This window comes from Ziziphus jujuba, chromosome 5 (assembly GCF_031755915.1).
Source record: "Ziziphus jujuba cultivar Dongzao chromosome 5, ASM3175591v1".
Taxonomy (NCBI): Eukaryota; Viridiplantae; Streptophyta; class Magnoliopsida; order Rosales; family Rhamnaceae; genus Ziziphus; species Ziziphus jujuba.
The window spans coordinates 4,785,818-4,809,815 of NC_083383.1; the positions used below are offsets into that span (position 1 = coordinate 4,785,818).

The following is a 23,998-nucleotide window of genomic DNA, read 5'->3' on the forward strand; positions in this document are numbered from 1 at the left end:
CTCCAAGCTAAGTAGCAGGAGCTACTTTTAATTTATTATGAGCCCAAATGATGGATTCAATAAGTTCATGCCAATAACCATGCCCGTTTAATAGAAACATTAGACTAAAAGTCCATACAAAATGGGCACCTAGGAAAAAAAGGCCATATGCAGATAATGAAGAGCCATAGGACTGAATTACCTGGGATGCCTGTGCCCATAAGAAATCACAGAGCCACCCATTAATCTTAATGGAACTTTGTTTAAAGTTACCTCCCATGATATGAGTTACCATTCCTTGATCACTTATACTACCATAAACATCTGACTGTATTTTCCAACTGAAATGGAATATTACTATCGAAATTGAATTATACATCTAGAATAGCCCTAAGAAGACATGATCCCAAGCGGATACTTGACATGTCCCCCCCCCCTCTTCCAGGCCCATCACAAGGGAAACGAAAACCAAGATTTTCTTTATCTAATGTTAAACATGAACTACGAGCAAATAGAACACCTTTCAGAAGTATCAATATCTTCACATGAATCGTAAATGCATGAATGTGATGTACCAAAAAATCGGCAGTTCCTAAAGGAATAGGTAACAAAGCAACCTTGCCACCCAGGCCATTAAATCACCACGCTCCTAAGTTAAACTTGTACTTGTTGAAGGGGCCGTTGCGCCAGGTGCTAAAGTATGGGTGTTTTGTATCCATTGAGCAAAGACGTGGTGTTATTGTATAGCGGTATATCAAAACATATCTTGGGGACACCCTAAAGTGCTAATAGTATCATTATGAATATACAAACCAAAACTATGAAAGCCTAAAAATATACATACCCAGTTGAGATGTCTAAGGGCACGATCTTATAGATCATTGTATCAAGTAGTTGGATCACAGTCTCTTACCATAAAAATGGTTGCATGCGCAGCAGCACCAACGATGAGAAATCCACCAATCCACATGTGATGTGTGAACAATGAAAGTTGTGTACCACAGTCAATAGCTAGATATGGACAAGGGGGCATCGAATACATATGGTGAGCTACAACAATGGCTAAAGAGCCCAACATAGCTAGGTTATGAGATAATTGAGCATTCCATGACATTGTTAGCATCTCATACAGACCTTTATGACCCTGGCCGGTAAGTGGGCCTTTATGAGCCTCTAAAATATCTTTTATGCCATGACCAATGCCCCAGTTGGTGCTATACATATGACCTATTATTAGGAAAAGAACTGCAATATCTAAATGATGGTGTGCTATATCGGTCAGCCATAGATCCCCGGTTACTGGATCTAATCCTCCCATGAAAGGTAAGAAATTTCGCATATTTTAACCAATTCAATGTGAAAAAAAAAGGTTGCTCCTTAGCAAAACTGGGATTAAGTTTAGCCAAAAAATCCCAATTCAAGATAAATTCATGAGGAAGTGGAATCTCTTTAGGATGTACTCCAGCATTTAGAAATTGGTTAATCAGTGAAGATACATGTACTTAATGCCCTGCCCAAGAAAGAGACCCAAGTCATAGTAGCCTTGCTAAATGATGATTCAACATAGATTCGACATCTTTGAACCAAGCCAATTTTTGGAGCAATTTTATGATAATGGAACCAACCAGTAAAAAGCATTAAGCTCACAAAAACCAATGCACCAATTACAGTACAATAGAGCTGTACTTCAGTAGTTATTCCAGATGCTCGCCAAAGCTGAAAGAAACTGGAGGTTATTTATATTCCTCGAAAACCACCGCCTACATCACCATTCAATATTTCTTGACCCACTATTGGCCAAACCACTTGGGCATTAGGCCCAATGTGAGTAGGATCGCTTAGCCATGCTTCATAATTGGAAAAACGAGCACCATGGAAATACATACCACTCAGCCAAAGAAAAATGATGGAGAGTTGGCCGAAATGGGCACTAAATACTTTTCGAGAGATCCAAATCATTGGTATGGCTATTGAAATCGTGAGCATCAGTGTGTAGGTTCCAGATCCAAGTGGTAGTATGTGGTCCTTTAGCCATTATTCTTGAGAAATGACCTGGTGTGGCCCATTCCTCGAAAGAAGTTTTTATGGGATCCCTATCTACCAAAATTTTAACTTCTGGTTCTGGCGAACGAATAATCATTAAGTCCTCCTCTTTTTGGACAACAAATACAAAAAGACCCGCCAATACTTAAGTAATTAGTGAACCTATGAGAGATCTTTAGAATTAGTGTTTTTATCTTCTATCTCCCATCTATCTATTTTCTTTAGTTATTCACTAAAGCAATTATGATTTGGAAGTCGATCCAAGGCTCTAGGCTGAGTAGCAAAAGCTACTTTTAATTTATTATGAGCCCAAACACTGGATTCAATAAGTTCTTGCCAATAACCACGCCCGCTAAATAGAGACATTAGACTAAAAGTCCATACAAAATGAGCACCTAGGGAAAAAAGGCCATATGCAAATAATGAAGAGCCGTAGAAATGAATTACCTGGGATGCCTGTGCCCATAAGAAATCATGGAGCCACCCATTAATCTTAATGGAACTTTGCGCAAAGTTGTCTATCGTGATATGAGTTAGCACTCCTTGATCATTTATACTACCATAAACATATGACTGCATTTTCCAACTAAAATGGAATATTACTACCGAAATTGAATTATACATCCAGAATAACCCTAAGAAGACATGATCCCAAGTGGATACTTGAAATATCCCTCCCCTTCTAGGCCCATCACAAGGGAAATGAAAACTAAGATTTTCTTTATCTAGTATCAAATGTGAACTATGAGCAAATAGAACACCTTTCAGAAGTATCAATATTATCACATGAATCGTAAATGCATGAATGTGATGTACCAAAAAATTGGCAGTTCCTAATGGAATAGGTAACAAAGAAACCTTGCTGTCCATAGCCACTAAATCACCACCCTTCCACGTTAAACTGGTACTTGTTGTAATTGTGTAGCAGTCTCTGAAAACATATCATGGGACACCCTAAAGTGCTCATAGTATCATTATGATTATACAAACCAAAACTGTGAAAGCCTAAAAATATACATGCCCAGTCGAGATGTGATATGATTGCATCGCGATGTCTAAGGACATGATCTACTAGATCATTGTATTGAGTAGTTGGATCATAGTCTCGTACCATAAAAATGGCTGCATGTGCAGCAGCACCAACTATGAGAAATCCACCAATCCACATGTGATGTGTGAACAATGAAAGTTGTGTACCATAGTCAATAGCTAGATATGGATAAAGGGTCATCGAATACATCTGGTGAGCTGCAACAATGGTTAAAGAGCCTAACATAGTTAGGTTAATAGATAGTTGAACATGCCATGATGTTGTTAGGGTCTCATATAGACCTTTATGACCCTGGATGGTAAATCGGCCTTTATGAGCCTCTAAAATATCTTTTATGCCATGACCAATGTCCCAGTTGGTCCTATACATGTGACCTATTATTAGAAAAAGAATTGCAATAGCTAAATGATGGTGTGCTATATCGGTCAGCCATAGATCCCCGATTATTGGATCTAATCCTCCACGAAATGTAAGAAATTCTACATATTTTAACCAATACAATGTGAAAAAAAAGGTTGTTCCCCCAGCAAAACAGGGATAAAGTTAAGCCAAAAGATCCCGATTCAAGATAAATTCATTAGGAAGTGGAATCTCTTTAGGATCTACTCCAACATTAAGAAATTGATTAATCGGTAAAGATACATATACTTCATGCCCTACCCAAGAAAGAGACCCAAGTCCTAATAGCCCTGCTAAATGATGATTCAACATAGATTCTACATCTTAGAACCAAGCCAATTTTAGAGCAGTTTTGTGATAATGGAACCAACCAGCAAAAAGAATTAAGCTCGCAAAAACCAATGCAACAATTGCAGTACAATAGAGCTGTAATTCATTAATTATTCTAGATGCTCACCAAAGCTGAAAAAAATTGGAGGTTATTTGTTTTCCTCAGAAACCACAGCCTACATCACCATTCATTATTTCTTGACCCACTATTGGCCAAACCACTTGGGCATTAGGCCCAATGTGAGTAGGATCTCTTAGCCATGCTTCATAATTTAAAAATGAGCACTATAGAAATACATACCACTCAGCCGAAGAAAAATGATGGAGAGTTAGCCGAAATAGGCACTAAATACTTTTCGAGAGATCTCCTGCAAATCATTGGTATGGCTATCGAAATTGTAAGCATCAGCATGTAGGTTCCAAAGCCAAGTGGTAGTATCTGGTCTTTTAGCTATTGTTCTTGAGAAATGACGTGGTCTGGCCCATTCCTAAAAAGAATTTTTTATGGGATCCTATCTACAAAAATTTTAACTTCTGGTTTCGACGAAGGAATAATCATTGGGTCCTCCTCTTTCTTGACAACACATACAAAGAGACCCGCCAATAGTTAAGTAATTAGTGAACCTATGAGAGATGTTTAGAGTTAGTTTTTTATCTTCTATCTCCTATCTACCTATTTTCATTAGTTATTCACTAGAGAAATTACGATTTGGAAGTCGATCCGGGGTAAGTGTTCGGATCTATTATGACATAGACGAGGGGTGCTTAATGGACCTTTTTAATCTTATAAATTTTTTTTGGGGGGATTTGAATTGACGCAATTCCTTTTTGTGCAACCTAATGTATTCATATCTCAATTAGAAGTTCCTAAATGAAGACACTTTATGTCTTCATATAATATATTACTATTACTCTATTCCAAATCATGTAAACAGTCATTAGTCATTACTAAGAGATATACCAGTATTTCTATTTAGTCATTCAAGGGTCTCTTATACTTTTATTTTCTAACTTTTTCCAACTTTTTTGTATATCATTTATCCCTACGAAATAACATATGAAATAGAACGATCTTAGAAGGAGAAGGGATATAATGAAATCTTTTGATTGGTTCTTCCCAGAGAAATGATCCATTTTATTTGACTGATAGAGACAACAAACAATTCATAAATAATTCATTATAACAAATAAGAAAAATATAAATTAAAAAAAATAGTTACAATAAAATAGTGTTCTTATTTGCAACGCCTTGTGATCTTCAACCAATTTTGCGCTTCAATATAATTCGTAGGAGTAAGCACTATAGCCTGTTTCCAATACTCGACAGCTTGGTCGAACCAAGCCTCCATAATTTCAGAATCACCTTGTTGAATAGCCTATTCTTCCCAGTTGGAATAGGCGAGTAAATTCCTTCCTTCAGAACCATACTTCAGAGTTTCTGACCTCATATGGCTTAGCAGTCAAATTCTTTTAGTATCTCATTTTTTTAATCTACCATATATAATTCAATAATATTTCTTATGGATCTACCCCATTTTTTTCTCTTGAGTTAACCAAAAGAGGTTATGAGTTTCAAACTTTAATTTTGCTTAATGATTTAATCAGTTTTATCTTTTCTCCCACCTTCATAAAGCATATGTATTTTCACTATCATTAGAATTTTCTTAAAGGTAACTATCTCGATTTCATAAATAAATTTATATAGAATCTTTGAAAAATACTTTCTTCAAAAGAAGGAAAAGACTTACTATTGTTGGGATCTGATGCTACACCGCTGCTTAATACCTTAAGGGTTCAACTTTATTACATAAGTGGATTCCTAACTTTTATTTCATATCATGACATAAGTAACTAGTTGTTATTGTATCGGCCCAAAATCTCACGAATTGATCTTTACAACACTTCCTTTCAATTAGACCCTTTATCCATAGAATAAAGTATCTAGGCATACCAATTTAGTCATATTTCCATTTCTATGAAGTGCATTTCTTACTACAACTAATAAAAATCGTTGTTTTGGATGATACATATGTAGAAAGCCTATTTTTTTGTGGTATTTATTAATGGATTTGCTCTTTCTTTCCCTTTCTGTATTGGAGATAGTTGCACGTAATGATAGATCAGGGCCATATTATTACAAGCTTGTGGTAAGAATGGGTTACGCTCTAGTGCCCTAAAATAATATTCCAAAGATTTCATATGTTCTCCATTCATTGTGTGTATAAGGCCTATGTTATAGAATATACAACTTCGACCATAAGGATCGATTTCTAGTCGCATAGCTTCATAATAATTATGTAAAGCTTCCGTATAATTTCCTTCGGGATGAGCCGACATCTGCTACGGTCATCGTTCAATTCGAAGGATCTCCGTTTTAGAATCGTACATGAGATTTTCATCTGATACAGCTCCTTTATGTGCATAATGAGAATAATACATGGAATCGACAAAGATTGAAATGAAATAGTCTCATTATAAACTGAGTGGGGCTAGTGTTTTTTACAAGAAATCCCTAGCCAACCTTCTTGTAAAAAACCTTTCCTTAACATCAAGCATGTTGGTACTAGATAAAATAAAAAACGGCGACTCCAACAATTTCTTTGTCTTCAACACCTCTTAATTTCTGGAATTAGTCACTTCAACAGTCTTCGATGGTTATTTGGATATCTAAAATATGAACGAGATGGATGTTTGTTGTCCCAACCATTCTTGTTAGTCTTGATCCTAATAAAGAAAATGGTAATTTATACCAAAGTTTTCACGTTGTTGATTCCTAGGAGTAGTGCCTCTTCCCCAATGCCCCCTATTGGCACTAGTGGAGTAGGTTTGACCTAACCCATAGGGTAACCTTTTGTTCAATACTCTAAAATCGACATTTGAAGCATTTGAGACTGCATTAATTGGGGATATATGACAGAAGGGCTTGTTTTATTTACAAACTTCACCTTCAACAAGCGTAGATTTATTTCAATATTTTTTTTTTCTTTCTATTATGAGTGTCTTTCTCCTAAGATTTAGAGCGGTAAAATAATAAAGTATAACTATAAAAAAGAAAAAATTACAAAATATATAAAAAATATAAAATTGATTTATAACTTTATAATTGATAATTGTAATTTATTATAATTATATAATTATAATAAATATATTAAATATATAAATATAATAAATATATTATTCATTAATTATAATTTATTATAATGTTATTAATTAATCTATAGTATAATTAATTTATAATATATTTTTATAATTTATTATAACATAATATTTTATAATATAATAACTAATATAATAACTAAATAAGAAAGAAAATAATAATAAATAAATAAAAGAATCAAATCGCACCATCTCGGTAATAGGTGAATGCCTCTTTCTCTCCCAAAGTTGTCGGAATTATTTGCAATATGGAATTGCTATCTAATGAATTCAATGGTTTCGGCCTAACACAAATAAACGAATACAAAAGAGTGGCATCAAGACCCTAATAAAAAAAGGAGGGGGCAATATGGCGAAATTGTTAGATGCTACCGACTTAATTGGATTGAGCCTGGTATGGAAACCTACCAAGTGATAACTTTCAAATTCAGAGAAACCCTGGAATTATAAATGGCCAATCTTGAGCCAAATCCTATTTTCTAAAAACAAACAAGGATTCAGAAAGTGATAATAAAAAAGGATAGGTGCAGAGACTCAATGGAAGCTGTTCTAACCATTGGAGTTGGCTGCGATGCACGATAGGTGCAAAGACTCAATGGAAGCTGTTCTAACAATTGGTGTTGGTTGCGATGCATTAGTAAAGGAATCCTTCTATCGAAACTGTAGAAAGGATGAAGAATAGACCTATATACTAAAATACTATTATGTATGTATACGTACCGAAATACTATCTCCAAGCCAAATGATTAATGATGGCCCGAATCTTTTTTTATTTATTTATATGTTTATATGAAAAATTAAAAAATTGTTGTAAATCGATTCCAAGTAGAAAAAGTGGAATATTCATTGATCAAATCATTTACTCCATCGTAATCTGATAGATATTTTGAAAAATTGCTTAATCGAACGAGAATAAAGATAAAGTCCCATTCTACGTGTCAATATCGACAACAATGAAATTTATAGTAAAAGGAAAATCCATCGAATTTAGAAATTATGAGGGTTCAAATCCCTCTATCCCTAAAAAGGCCCATTTGGTTCCCTAATTTTTATCCTATACTCTCATTTCGTTAGTGGTTTAAAATTTGTTATGTTTCTCATTCATTAATTTTTTTCTTTTCACAAGCCTTGTGATATATATGATACACGTACAACAACATCATTGAGCAAGTAACCCCGATTATAAATTGGAATGATCATATTATCGCTCGTACTGTACTGAAACTTACAAAGTCTTCATATTTTTTCTTTTTTCTTTTTCTTTTTTTTTTTTGAAGAAGGCCTGGATAAGACTTTATACTCCCCTTTTCATCTTTTTAATTGACATAGACCCAAGTCATCTATTAAAATGACGATGATGCATCGTGAATGGTCAGGATAGCTTAGCTGGTAGAGTAGAGGACTGAAAATCCTCGTGTCACCAGTTCAAATCTGGTTCCTACCACATGGATTGTTCATATGATTATCAATTCTGCAAATTGGTCGACATACATATTCATTAATTAATAGTATAGATCATGATAAATGTTTATCTATCTAAGCAGCTAGAGAGATACCCCTTCTATTTAAGAAATAGAGAATATTTATAGATGAGTAAAGCGTATCCAAAGAAACAAATAGATTTTGTTTCCTCATTTTTTTGATTTATTTGTTCATACTGTGTCTTTCTCGTTCCCAAAGAATGGTACTACTTCTTCTATATTACAAGGGGAGTTGAGGGGTATGAATAGCCAAGATTCATTTAAGATATAATACAAATAGAATATGATCCCTTTGCATTCATTTCTTTTGATTTTATTTTCATAATCTATTTCCCCATTTCCCCCTATGTTGTTACTTTCTGGAACCCATCTAAGTGATGTGCACGCTACATAGTTCTGCATCATTAACACTTTCATCCTATTGACTCAGCTCAGCTTATGTGGAAAAAGTATCTTTCAAAATTTGAAAATCGTACTAAATCCCTCAGATTTTTTTTTTTCTTAATTAAGATTTTTTTTTTAGCCTATCCTTTTTCTAACTTATACATAATATATGAAATGAATGAAACTTCAGCTCTTTGATCTATAAAGAAAGTACAAATATCTTTGAATATCTGGAGTTGTAGAAGTGAAAATGAGTTTTTGATTATTCAATGAGAATCTTGTAGTTCATAAAAATTAAGGGCAATATAATCCTTACGTAAAGGCCATCCTATCTAACTTTTTGGCATTAAGATATGTTTTATACGTGGATGATTATTATAAAAGATTCCCAACATATCATAAGATTCCCTTTCTTAAAAATCTGTACTTTTCCAAACCCAAAAAACAGAAGGGATTCTAGGATTCCTCCTTGGGGCAAATTAATTTATGCATACTTCTTCCAGTTGATCTATACCATACTCTATTCGCGTAAGATGATATGCACTAGCTAACAGTCCACCTAGTGCTACATCATAGGCACATTGGGAGCATACATAATTGTAACCGTATACATATAAAGTGACAACAATGGAATGCCAATCCTCGAGCTTTATTTATAAAGTCTCTATTCCTTGGTAATCGAAGCCCAAAGATCTATGAACTAGCCCATGTTTGACTAACCAAGCAGACAAATGACCCTGCATCTTTTTTATCTCTCCCACATTTTTATTTGTATTGTATTTTATTTGTATTGTATAAGTAGTTTATCTGTATAAGTATTATAAATATTTGCTATTTACGATTACGATGAAATTTATGAAAATTGGCTTGCTCTTTGGTATTCTATATGTGTACCGAAAAAAACAAAAAAGGTTCTTGCCTAATTCACTAATCCGTGGCAAGATATTGAACTTTTATATTTGAAAAATGTTTTAGGGGGGATCTCTAAAGTAGATGGCGGTTGATAGAGTAATCCTTGATTATTTTCCGTATGAGTACTACGTCCAACACGAAACTTGTGGCTGGTAGTAAAACACCGATTCGCCTGTTGAGATCTAATTTGATCTTCATAGATTTCTTGAGATATTTTCTTCAAAAATTTTGTTATAGCGTCTATAACGGCCTCTGGTTTAGGAGGACAGCCAGCCAGCCAAATAGACATCTATGGGAATTAGCTTATCGACCCCCCGAACAGTAGTATAAGAATCGGTACTGAACATCCCCCCTGTTATTGTGCATGCTCCCATAGCAATAACATATTTCGGTTCAGGCATTTGTTCATATAATCTCACTAAGGAAGAGGCTATTTTCATTGTTGCTATACCCGCTGTTAAAATTAGACTTGCCTATCTAGGACTAAATCTTGGCACCAGTCCATAACGATTAAAGTCGAATCGTAATCCTATTAATGAAGCAAAATTCAATAAAACAACAACTGCTACCATAGAGAAGCGGTCATAAATTGAAGAGTCTTGACCAATTTGAAAGATCAATTGATGTAGTTGAAATAACTAAATTTTGGTTGTTCGATCAAGGTCAATAATGGAATTCATAACTGTTTCAATTTATTTATTTATTTATTGTCTAATGAATATTCAAGAGCTAAGACCATTCCAAAGCTCCTTTTTGCCATGCATAAATTGAACCAACAACTAGGATAAGCACGAAAATTAAAGTTTCTATAAATATGGATCCCCCCAATACATCAAAACTCATTGCCCATGGATAAAGAAAAATCATTTCAACATCAAAAACAACAAAAACGAGAGCAAACATATAATAACAGGTTCCAAATTGTAACCAAGCATCCCCCATTGGTTCTACTCCCGATTCATAACTCAAAAGTTTTTTAGGTCCTTTCCTAATCGGGGCTAAAATTCTAGAAATTAGAAATGCCAAAATAGGAATAACACTTGATATTATTAGAAATGCCTAGAAAATATCATATTCGTAAAGCAGAAACATAAATGTACTCCTATTAATAATGTGGAAAATATACTCGATTAATTGATTCGAATTGGAATTAATTGTCAAGTCATCTATAATTGTTTAGTGCAGTGGTATATATCTCGTTTCAAGATTATCCACATCCACTATAAACTATAATTCTAATTCCATTTTATTTCTATTACCTATTACATTTATTTTGATATAGATAGAATACATATTTGTTTATATTGCTCTTATACAAATAAACCTCTTTTGATTTCGCCTCACTTCAGATAATCTGATTAGATTATCTCTAAATCTAACTAAATCTAAAGAATTAAAGAAAAAGACTTCAAAATTCTATTTTTTTAATTCTTTCTATATTTCTATTTTATATTATAAATAAAATTCTATATTAGAATTAATTCTAAATTAGAATATAGAATATTATATAAATTATTAAAAATTATTAATATTTTAATATTCTATAATATTAATTTTTTCCTTTTTTATATTATAATTATAATTATAGGTTTTAGGTTTATAGGGCTATACGGACTCGAACCGTAGACCTTCTCGGTAAAACAGATCAACCATATTATTATCAAAATGATTTGAATTGTTTCAAATACCCAACTTGCATTTTGTAGCATTAGGCTCTTTTGTTAACCGATATAAATATCGATTAGTCTACCATATTTTTTGAATGACAAAGAGATAAAAAGATGGCTCCATGTGCTCCGATTCATTATGTGAATTCCAATCCGGGAGCACTACCAAAGTGTTTCAAAGAAGGGTTATTCTGACGTAGGTCTACTTCTGGCCTAGATCAACTTAAGTTATGGCTAGAGCGGGATCGGTCAAATCTTCTGTGGGTACATAAACAGCTTCAATAGAAGTTATGGACCCCTTTTTGGTAGAAGTAATTCTTTCTTGTAAAGAACGCATTTTGGTACTAAGAGTGGGTTGATATCACACAGCGGAGGGCATTCTACCCAACAAGGTCGATACTTCAGATCCTGCTTGGACAAAATGAAAGATATTGTCACTAAATAGAAGTATGTCTTGTTCATTAACATCTTGAAAATATTATGCCATAGTTAGGGCAGTTAAACCAGCTCTCATACACGCTCCCAGGTGTTCATTCATCTGACCATAGACTAGAGCTACTTTTGATTCTGAAATGTTTTTTTCATTAATTACTCCATATTCTTTCATTTCTATGTAAAGATCATTGCCTTCATAAGTACGTTCACCTACTATGCCAAATACGGATACGCCCCATGAGATTTGGCAATGTTGTTGATCAATTCCATAATGAGTATTGTTTTGCCCACTCCTGCTCCCTTGAATAGTCTTATTTTTCCTCCACGACGATAAGGGGCTAAAAGATCTACTACTTTAATTCTTGTTTCAAAAGTCGATAATTCTCTATCTAATTGTATAACGGCATGTGTAGATATATGAATAGGAGATGTTGTACGAGTATCGACAGGACCTAAATTATCAACGGGTTCCCCAAGCATGTTGAAAATTCATCCTAGCATCGCTCCACCGACTGGAACACTTAGAGGAGCTTCTGTGCCAATCACTTCCATTCCTCTCATTAGACCGTCTGTAGCACTCATAGCTACCGCTCTAACTCGATTATTTCCTAATAATTGCTGTACTTCACAAGTCACATTAATTTTTTTAGGAAATATGAATGTTAAGTAATAATAGCATGGCACTTTGAATTCAATATAAAAAGAAAAAAATTTCAAAATACTTACATTATGTATGGAAAGAGTAGTATGAGATAAAGAAAGGGTATTTCCAATTTTGTTTGATTTATTAGGAGACTTATTTCAGCGTCACAAACTTTTTTGTTTTCACACCAAAGATACCAATATTTATGTTATGAAAGAATATGAAAAAAAAAAAACATAAATAAGTAAAAAAAAAATCTTATTTATTTGTATTGAGAAAGAAAAAGAAACTTTGGGATTGCTAAATAACAGACAAAATAATAAAGCAACGGAGCCATCATAGTATCTTTTTAACTACTCCAAAAGGAAGGGTGATTAGTGGATTATTTACCTATGTGAATCTGACAGACTCTATATATATGTATATTTTCTATTTTTTTTTTCTATTTCCTCAATGTAAGGTAAAAAAGGTAAAAGTGAATTCCATTGTAAAGCCGTATACAATGCACAAAAGATGCCTGTATGGTTGTTCAATTCTATCTTTTTTTTTGTACTATTTATTTTATTATTCTTTATCTCTTCAACTTTCATCATGCAAGATAGAGGAACTATCTATATGTTATGTTATCAGGTTAATGATATATCAACCTGCTAGCGCTTTTTATGAGGAGAAAATGGGAGAATTTGTCATGGAAGCATAAGAACTACTAAAGCTGTGCGAAAGGTTTATGTACAAAGAACAATCAAACCTTTATGGGTTGTTTCTGAAGACATGGAAAGAGATATTTTTATGTCAGCAACAGAAGCAAAAGCTCATGGAATTGTTGATCGTGTAGTGGTTAAAAAATTAACAAAAAGTAAAACTAACAGAACAAGGGTTTCACGCAAATCCACGATTTGCGATTTTATCGTCTTACCGGGTTTAATATTCTATTAATTAATAATTAATCTATTAATATATATAAATTAATCCATTAATATATAAATGATTCATAATCATCCGGTTAGGATCGATCTAAACCAGCTTATTATGTATATGATTTAACATGCCAACTATTAAACAACTTATTAGAAACACAAGACAGTCAATCAAAAAGAAAGAAAACAATTGATCCCATATTAGCGATCAAGACTAGTGAATAGGATAGAATGAAAGAAGCCCAAGCCCATTTACTATCTAAAACTAAAAAAAATAAATCTAAAAATAAAAAAGATCTATCGTATCTTTCTATTGTGTTATCAAATTTATGGTTTTCATTGGTAACAATCCCAATCATTTCAATTTTTAATTTACGACAAGAAAGAATTCCCCATTGGTAGAAAATGGTATCCATTAAGCAGGGAAATCTGATTTAAAAGGCCGAAAGGTTATACCTTTATTCTTGGCTCTTGCAAGAACGGACTAACAGGGGCAACTACTCAGCTAATCTTCATAATTAAATATTGTTACTGTATCGGTGGGTTTCATTGTGAAAGACCTATTACTAGATAATCATGGGTAGAGCCAAAGAGTGTGAACTGCATAAGTTAACAATAACATTCATTAAATGAAAGAAAGGGCTCTGGTGTATAGAGAGGACCTCACCGTTTACGAAGAAACCATAGAAACGATGGAACCCACTATACCCATTTATATTTACTACTTTTTGATTTACTATGTTTTTTTGATACTAGGTATCAAAAAAATTTATTATTTCGGGGTGAAAGCCTATAAAAAATCATGGTCGGGAAGGTTATAGTAGTAAAAGCCATTGGAATTTTGTTTTATACATTGAAAGAATCCGTTTTGTTATTAATAGACTATGAAAGGGGAAGAAACTAACTGAAAGAAAAGAAATCAATTAGTTATTCATCAAAGTTTCATTTATTCAATGACCAAAATTAAACGGGGAAATATAGCTCGAGGACGTAGAATAAATATTCATTTATTTGCCTCAAGCTTTCAAGGGGCTCATTCAAGACTTACTCGGACTATTACTCAACAGAAAATAAGAGTTTTGGTTTCATCTCATCGGGATAGAGATAAGCAAAAGAGAGATTTTCGATGTTTATGGATCACTCGGATAAATGCAATAAGTCGAGACAATAATGTATACTATAGTTATAGTAGACTAATACACAATCTATACAAGGGCCAGTTGGTTTGTAAACGTAAAATACTTGCACAAATAGCTATATGAAATAGGAATTGTTTTTATATGATTTCTAATGAGATCGTAAAATAAGGAGATTGGAAGGAATCCGTTGGAATGTTTTAAATGGAGTTCCCTGGAGAATGAACTCCGGGAAGGTAGAGTATAAATTAGTATGATAAAATATCATCCTATGAGAAAGTTGTCAAAATGAACAAACATGTTCAATAAAAAAAGATTTATCCTTCTTTCCCAATTATTTTTTTCTTATGACATGATAATTAAACCTGGATTCTCAAAGTTTTTGAACAAAACGTAAATTCGCATTTTAGTTCAGATTGGAATATTATTTTGATTCAATTGAAGAGTTATTTATTTTTAGTTCTCAGACCAGTAGTTCGAGTGGTCCACTCGCTTCTTTCAAATTGTTTCTCATTATTAAGAAAAGGTAATGAAGATAAATATGGGGTTGTTTTATAGCGATGGCAATTAATCGTTGTTGTTTTAAAGTCAATTTATTCACCCGTCTAGATAATATTTTTCTTTTTTCACTAATAAATCGACTAATTAAACCCATGTTTCGATAATGAATTCGCTTGGATTTATCCATGGCTTGTTTATTCCTTATCCCAAAAATCCTACTCCTATTTCGATCAAATCAAAACAAAAATGATCAAAACTGATTTAGAATTAATTGATAAATAGGATTTTTTTATATTTAATGTATGTTAAACAAATGGTTATGTTATATATAACATGTCATTTTTCACTTTCCTTGGATTGGAAGGTGGACACGGAGGCGATTGGTTCGATCTATTTCTTTATTTCACTGTGAATCGTATGTTTGTAACAAAAGGTATAGAATTTTCTTAATTCCAATCGACCGGGTGTATTATGTCGATTCTTTTGAGTAATATATCTATAAATGCCCATTGATTTTTTATTAACACGGTTTCGAACACAAGCGGTACATTCCAAAATAACCGTTTCTCATACATCTTTACCCTTGGCCATGTACCTCTTTTGGGTTTTTGACTGACTCCATTTTTCTATTTTCCAATCCAAAGGGAAGAAGAAAGTAACAAAAAAATAAAATAAAATAGAAGTTTCTAACATTTCCTTTCAATTTCAATCAATCAATAATCACTATAATAACAATAAGAAATATAATGATTTCTAACTATATTTAATTTACACTTCATAATAAATACAAATCGTTGTACAATATTTTATTTACGTATCTTGTATGATATTGTTGCTACAACCATCACATTTCCGTTTATTAAGAAACAAATAAGAGATATTATACATATTTGATTGTATCTCTAATCTTCTTCATACCCCCACCCCCCCCCCCCCCCCAAAAAAAATCTCACTAACTAGAATGAAAAAAAAAAAAAGGAAATATCAACGCATCTAGAAATAAATGATTGATCATTATCAATAAACCCGCTAAAGACCCAAACCATAGAATACTTACTACCGATGCCATGGAGAGGTATGTTTTTAGATCTCGCATTGAAAATCCTCCTTCTTTATTTGTTATTGTAATTTTATTCCAAAATGTATTACATAATGGTAATACATATATGACTCGATGTGTATATGTACTTAACAACTAACCACTTGTATTTGTACATAGAATCCCTAATTCAAATTGAAATGTACAACTTGACTTGAAATGTACAACGATTCAGTACAGTAGTCAGTATAGTAGATAGTCGATATTCCTTTTCTTAAAACAAAAAAATAAGTCCCTTTTTACTTCTACCTGAGAATTTTCGATAAATTTTCAAATTTTTTTTTTTACTTTACACCGGGTTTTATCTTTTTTAATATGTATATAATATAAGTCTTTTATTATTATATGTTATATGATATATGAGACAAAAAAGAAGAAATAGCAAGATAGGTTGTGTATATTAATGCAAGAAATAAAGATGTGGAAAACATGACAAAGATTCTCTACAATGATATGGTTTCCAATTGAAAGGGATGTAGTGCAGCTTGGTAGCGTGTTTGTTTTGGGTACAAAATGTCACGGGTTCAAATCCTGTCATCCCTACCTATTACTCATGGGCAGTAATGAGAGATCAATTAAAATTGATTAAACTTGGATATACAAAATCAATCTCTAATTTTATTATATTTTTTATGATAGTATATACATGCAAGACAAATTGGGTCACAAAATTATTTATGCGATAATAAAATGCTTTTAGTTCAATTCGGTAGAACGTGGGTCTCCAAAACACGATGTCTTAGTTTCAAATCCTACAGAGCGTGATTCCATTTTTGTTATTTGTTCGGTTGAAAATTACACTGAAATACTTGAACAGCAATCTTAATTTGACCTCTTGTAGATCAAAGAAAAAGAAAGTAGGAGGTCAATTAAAAAAAAAGAGATGTTAATTAATCAAAGCTCCAATTGATCACCATGTCTGTATTGTAAATATACAGTTACGAATAATCCAGCCAAAGTAATAGGAATTAGACCTAAGACAATTCCAAATAGAAAAACTTCAATCATTTCAATTTCTTTGAATGGAGAAAATATATCTATTCTATCCTTAAATATTAATCCGTATTACTCATGTCCAAGAATTGGAAATTGACAGGGTAAGGAACTATAAAATATATGAACTACCACAGAAGGGTTTTTTTTAGGAATGGTTCATGCAATTAGTTTCAAATAATCGTATCTTGTTTAGACAAATAAATGGGGCTGAGGTTATAGTCAAAGCTACTAGTAGAAACCTGAAATAACTAGTTATAGTAAGCATGAAGAGGATAAATTTAAATACAATATGTTTTTTTTATACATATGTTTATAAAGCACTTCCCTAAGTTTCCATTTTTGAAAGATACGAGGATAAGCAAAAATACCAATTGAAAGGATAAATTCAATTGAAAGTTTTTGATTCAGCAATTATTATAATTATAGACGGTAGTGACGAAAATAGAATAACATAGGTAAGAAATCAATTCATCATCTGGGACATCTAACCCTCCTAAAAGTTGGAATCAATAGATTCCTTGAGCAACTCTTGAGTCAAGCAAATATCTATAATATATAGATATAAAATATTAATTATTATTATAAATATTATTAATATTATTAATATTATAGTAATAAACTTTGTTTAGAACTTCATTCAAAAAATGAAACTCTCTTTGAATGACTATGGAAGAAAAATGAGAAAATAATTTCTAGTTTGATCTTTTTTTATTGTATCGACGAATCCATTTTTTTTTAGAATGATAAGTAACCTTATCTTATAATGTAAATGCCTTTTATTTATATTTACTTTAAATTGAAATTGAACTTATTAGATTCAGTAGTCATTTCTTTGTTCTATCATTAAATACTATCTACTATTGTTACTTGTTATTGGATGACTAACCAATTCCTTAAAATGAAAAAAAAAAATTTCCAACAAAAAACATTTTCTCCAACCAAAAAAGTTTTTTTTTTTTTTTTAAATGGAACATCTAATTGAATCATGAGAATATGATAATCTCCTTCATAAATTATTAGAAACCAAGAGACCATCACATTCACATTTTACCTGATCCTCAGTTTCGAGCCTAAAGTCAATTATATTACAAGTACTACTACGAGTACTACAGGAATTTGATGTATTTTCTATTGAATAGTATATAATTCTACATGGACAAGCAATAAGAAAAGAAGAAAGAAATTATCTAACAATTCATTTCGATACGGATTATTAAATTTTGTTGCTGTGTTGGAAGAAGGATAGCTATACTGATTTGGTATACTCTAAAGACACCTTTGGTATAATATTGATGATCTCACAAAGAAAAGATTCGATTTTAGTAAATGGAAATTTACTGATTTCAACTTTTACGGAATCGATTGCCCTTTGACTGTACAAGAATATGTGGAGCTTAACATGTTTGGAAGCATAGGAGAACATTTTTTTGCTGATATTATTACCAATATTTGATATTGGGTCATTCATAGCATTACTATACCTTCCCTATTCATTGCGGGTTGGTTATTCGTCAGCACTGGTTTAGCTCACGATGTATTTGGAAGCCCTCTTCCAAATGAGTATTTTACAGAGAGCTGAAAAGGAATTCCATTAATAACTGGCTGTTTTGATCGTTTGGAAAAACTTGATGAATTTAGTAAATATTTTTAGGAGGCCCTAATGACTATTGGTAAAACCCATCCAATTTTTACAGTGCGATGGTTAGCTGTTCACGGACTAGCTGTACCTACCGTTTATTTTTTGGGGTCAATATCAGCCATGCAATTCATCAAACGATAAATATAATCTGAATCATAAAGCTACGACACAATCAAACCCGAACAAACAAAATGTTGAATTGAATCGTACCAGTTATTACTCATTTTTGTACTTGCTGTTTTATTTTTCAATTATTTCTTCAATTAAAGGAAGAAAAGAGAATAGTAAAAATATGGTAGGAATTCTCTTATCTTATTCGGAAGGATATAATTTTATAATTATCTATGGCTGTTTATGTCTATAGCATGACCCCTTTATGAAATGTGGAGGAAAGTAGAAAAAATGGCCGATACTACCGGAAAGATTCCTTTTTGGCTAATAGGTGCTGTAAATGGTATTCTTGTGATCAGTTTAATTGGTATTTTCTTTTATGGTTCATATTCTGGATTAGGTTCATCCTTTTAGTAATCGGATGAACCAAGATGTAGACATGATATGAAAGCATAAGAACTCAACGGTGCCCCCTCGAATCAGACAAAGAAAGAGGGGGTAGGCCCATTGAGTTCTGAAATCATAATAGTTTATTTGTCTAAATGGTAAAAAAAAAATGGATCACTTTTTCTGATATTTCAAAAAACTCCGTTTCATTTTTTTTTATGATGTTTTTGGAAAACTCACTTCATTACTTGATTCAGAACATCTGTTCCTCAATAGTATCCAGTGATACTTTCAAAAATCACGAAGGAATCACTCTGTTTCCTCTTTTTGGATGATACAACCACAATTATATCTATTTTGTTTTTAATAAGTTTTCTATGTTCATTGAAGAAGTTCTATTTTCTCACTAGAGTTTCCTATATTTTTTGTTTGTCCACTATCACTGCTTATGTTCCTCTCATTTCTCTTACACTTTGGTTTCTATTCTACGCTTATTTATCTCTTAATTTTTAGTATCCAATGAAATAGAAAACTATTGATTCATTCTATGACATTGAAATATGACAATATTGACATAGTCATACCGCTTCAAATTGGATTGAAAAAACATAGAAATAAAGAAAAGGGGAGTAAACTCAAATTGTCTTCTTCACAGTATACATACTAGGAGTGTGGTCCAAGTAATTCAATTTCCAAAGTCAGGTAGAAAAAATATAAAACACAAGAAGCTTTTCAAAACTTTTTTTATCATACATAATTACATAACATAATTGGCGACAAAAGTTAGATTCTTTTTAGAGCTTGGTGTGGACAAATCTTCGAATCTAGAAATTCATTTCGGACAATTGAACCTTCTCAAACTATTTCTTTTTAAGAATCCAAAAATATTTGTGCCAAAATAACAAATGCCAAGAAGAGCAAAAGTCCTTGGGTGCGTAATGGATCTTGAAGTACTATTTCCCCATCCCTTTTACCAAATTCACCCACATCAAGATTGCTCGTTACTGGTTGATCAAGTTTGATGGATTCTCCCTCTGAAACAAGAAGTTCTCATCTTGGAAGGATACTATCAAGCGCTTGACGTCCATCCGATGCATCCACTATGGTTATTTCGTATCCCCCTTTTTCTTTTCACATGATTTTGCTTACTATACCTGATGCTATAGCATTATAAACATTAATATTACTCTTGCTTCCGTTGGGATAAATCTAACCCCATCCCTTGTTGCTGCCTACATAGATGGGATATTTTAAGGAGTGCACATCTTTCTTAGTAGCGGGGTCTGGAGAAATTATAGTAAAGGTGATTTCACTATATTACTAACTAGGAACAGGACCTATAATAAGAATTTTTTTTTTAGTGGGATGATAGCTCTGAAAAGATAGATTGCCTATCTTTTCTTTAATCTCGGATGAAATACAATCGAGAGGGGTTAATTCAAACCCTTTAGGTAAAATAAGAATAGCCCCTACGTTCAAAGCTCCTTTTCTACCATTAACAAGAACTTGTTTCAGTTGCAGATCATAAGGAATTCGAACAACTACTTCAAATACAGTATCACGAAGTACCGCTTGTGCCTCAATATCCACGGGCTTATTGGCTAAATGGCAATTGGCACATACAATACCGCCGGTCGCTTCTTGTTGATTTTCATAAACCTGCTGTGCAAAAATGGGATATGCATTTGAAATGGGTGCCCAAGTTATTATATATATCATGAGCAAGATAGAAATAGATTGAGTAATCTCTTCCTTGATCTAAGAAAAAGTATTTCTGCATGGCCCAATAATTGATCCCAAAAAGTTCTACAATAAAATTAGATAAGTCTCTAGTATAGTTCCCTATCTATGATTCTGCTATTTACTGAAATAATTTTACTGTAACATTAAAGGAAGCCTCCATATGGGTAGAGAGAATAGGTACCATTTTGAATGGGTTGCTTATGTACAAAGTAACAAGCATTATAATTGAGTCGATCTATCATTTTTCAGTCATTCATTGAATGATAAATGACTACAAATGATGGAGATACACGATTTAAATAACGAAAGATCCAATATTTAAAAATGGTATCTAAAATGACTAGAAAAGTAGAAACAAGACCTGATATAATTTGATCATTATGAGCAAATCCAAAATCTTTGTAGACAGAGCCAATCATTAGTTCCTAACCATGTGGCGCATGAAATCCTATACATAAATCAGTTAATAAAAGAATAGAAAATGCTTTTATTGTGTCGCTTAAGTTATATAGGAATTTTTAAACCCAAGAGTTAAGAATAACAAGTTCGTCATTACCTAGAATAGAATAACCGCTTAGAATAACGAAAGAGATTATATTTGTCGAGAAATGAAAAAAAATGTATTCATACGATTCTCATTGTGCATTTTGATCAATTGGATTGTTTCTATGTAGATTCCGTGGTGAGGCTTTGGTAAATGTGTTTTCGGGTATTCCTTTATCATTTTGTCCAAGAGGGAGAGTTCTTCTAATTCTATGCATTTTTTTGGAATACTTTTTTCTTGAATATCATTCAAAAAAATTTCGAAGTGTTTAGTTTGCCACTAATTAGTAACCCAAGATTCCATACTTTTATTAAATGAGAGAGAGATCCACCAAGGCAAAAATGCTATAAATGAAAGATATATAAAGGAAATGAATGCTTTCTTTTTTGCCATTTTTTCATCTGGGAAATTTTAAATGAACTCGCCTCATTTGTCGACTCCATACTACTGTTTCTATTTCTATCAAGCATCGGTTCTAGTTCTATTACATTAAAAGTTATAGAGCCCATTAACCTATTTCCTATTTTTTATTTGTGATTCAATAAAATGGTTAGTCCTTGAATTTAAAAAGAATACAGAAAAACAATACCGAAATACAATAAGAAAGAGTGCACTTCAAATTCGAAAAAAAATAAAAATAAAAAAAGCAATTTCATTTGATGATTGTTCCTTGTTCATTTGCATTTAGCTCGACTGAAGAAACTTCAGTGAAGTTGTACTATATAAAAAAGAAGATTCTTGAGCTTTTGTTTTTTCCCTCTTGCTAGGAAGGTTATCATTCTTCAATTCTTGTTTCAAAATACTTCAACTGGTACACACAAGAAATAGGCTGATTCAGCCGCTTGTTGCTCAATTTCTCGTAAAGTCAAATACTCACCAGTACGAGTTAAAGGAATGGACCCCTCGCCTCTGTTTTCCATATAAATTCCCTCTTTAACTTCTATTATGATGGACTAAATGTCTTTCATAAGGAATCAGAGGAAGATGCGATGATTTTTTTTAGGAAATCCCCAACGCAAAATACACACTATTCTTTCTTTTATATCGAATTGATCATAACCACTACCTACAATCTGAAAGGATTAAGGCAAGGTTAATCTAAAGAGAACAAGGTTTTCAAAGTTTGAAACTGATTTGGAGTTTAGATGCACTCGACTTGTTTGAATAAGTTGCTGGAAATATTTGTATTTTTTAGTTATCTCTAAATCACTTTTTCTGTCTCTTATTTGTATTTGATTTAGAGAAAACGTTAAATCATTTTTTCTTTCTCTTATTTTAGCTAGAGCTTGCTTTAATTTGTTTTCTTTTAAAATTTTATTTAATTTTAATTTGTTTTCTTTTAGTTGAGTTAGAGCTCTCTTTAAATCCTTTTTTCTTTTTCTTATTTTAGTTAGAGCTTTCTCGAACTCTCTTTTTCTTAGAGTTTTTGCACTATCATCCGTACTAGTTCGTATACTGGAACTCCCGCTTTTACTACTCTTATCGCTTTCACCAAGAATGTAACTATAAATGTAACTATCATTGGAATTAACACCACTACTTAAAATATAACGATCAGTACTGATTTGAGAACGAAGATAACTGTCAATGCAACTAGTAATGTGATTATGCCAACTACATTTAGTATCATACATGGAACAATAATAGTGAGGATCGTGATGCGAACCCGCCCGAGCTCACACCACCGACAACTCGCTGGGGTACCGATCCGATACGGATGAAGTCTGGACCGATCACTAGGGCTCAAGCTAAGAGGTTTAAGGACAACCTTGCTGCCTTTATCTAGAAAGTAATTCATTCTCAAAAGAGCTTGTCCATACTTGAAGATAAACGACCTGTTTTAAGTATCCAAGTGGTAGAGGCTGATACATCGGATACCCATACATCGGACATTTTATATCGGACACCCTTGCCTCGGACATCGGAGCCTTGCCTTGGACATCTGATCTCGGACTTCAGACATCGAATGTAATTTAGCTCGGACAGACACCAGTTAGCTCGGCCAGACATAACTTAGCTCAGACAGACACCAGTTAGCTCGGCCAGACACAAGTAAGCTTAGACAGACGGCAGTTAGCTCGGATAGGCCATAAGTTAGCTCGGACATCAGGCAGACATAAGTTAGCTCGGTTGAAGGCATAATTCAGCCTAGATGTCAAAGTCAACTTCTGGACAAATAAATTTAGGAAGGTTTTCATTTTATTGTAAATTAATTAATTCCTAATTTAATATAAAGGAATTAATTAATCAAACTTAGATTAGGAAAGGAAGTATAGTTGAGGCCAACTAGGTTTCTTTATGTGTGTGGCCGGTTTTTCCTAGGATTTTTAGGGTTTATTTTGTTTCTTTCAAAGCCTATTTAAAGGCTTATTTTTCAATTAGAATACAACTTTGATTTGATTGAGAAAATGATGTGATTCCGCCCGAGCCCGCTCCACCGATAAC

The 23,998-nt window shown here is 32.7% G+C and overlaps 1 non-coding gene and 4 pseudogenes across 1 annotated transcript; 1 reads left to right on the forward strand and 4 right to left on the reverse strand.

Moving 5' to 3' along the window:
* Positions 1 to 7: 7 nt before the first annotated feature.
* Positions 8 to 2,119, reverse strand: LOC125420093 (photosystem I P700 chlorophyll a apoprotein A1-like; annotated as a pseudogene).
* A 128-nt stretch (positions 2,120 to 2,247) lies between these two features.
* Positions 2,248 to 5,228, reverse strand: LOC125420109 (photosystem I P700 chlorophyll a apoprotein A1-like; annotated as a pseudogene).
* A 3,100-nt stretch (positions 5,229 to 8,328) lies between these two features.
* On the forward strand, positions 8,329 to 8,402 carry TRNAF-GAA (transfer RNA phenylalanine (anticodon GAA)). Its single transcript has one exon. It is a non-coding gene; the product is annotated as a tRNA-Phe (tRNA).
* Positions 8,403 to 11,625: 3,223 nt separating this feature from the next.
* LOC132803695 (ATP synthase subunit beta, chloroplastic-like) lies at positions 11,626 to 14,109 on the reverse strand (annotated as a pseudogene).
* Positions 14,110 to 20,090: 5,981 nt separating this feature from the next.
* On the reverse strand, positions 20,091 to 21,946 carry LOC132803920 (cytochrome f-like; annotated as a pseudogene).
* Positions 21,947 to 23,998: the final 2,052 nt, after the last annotated feature.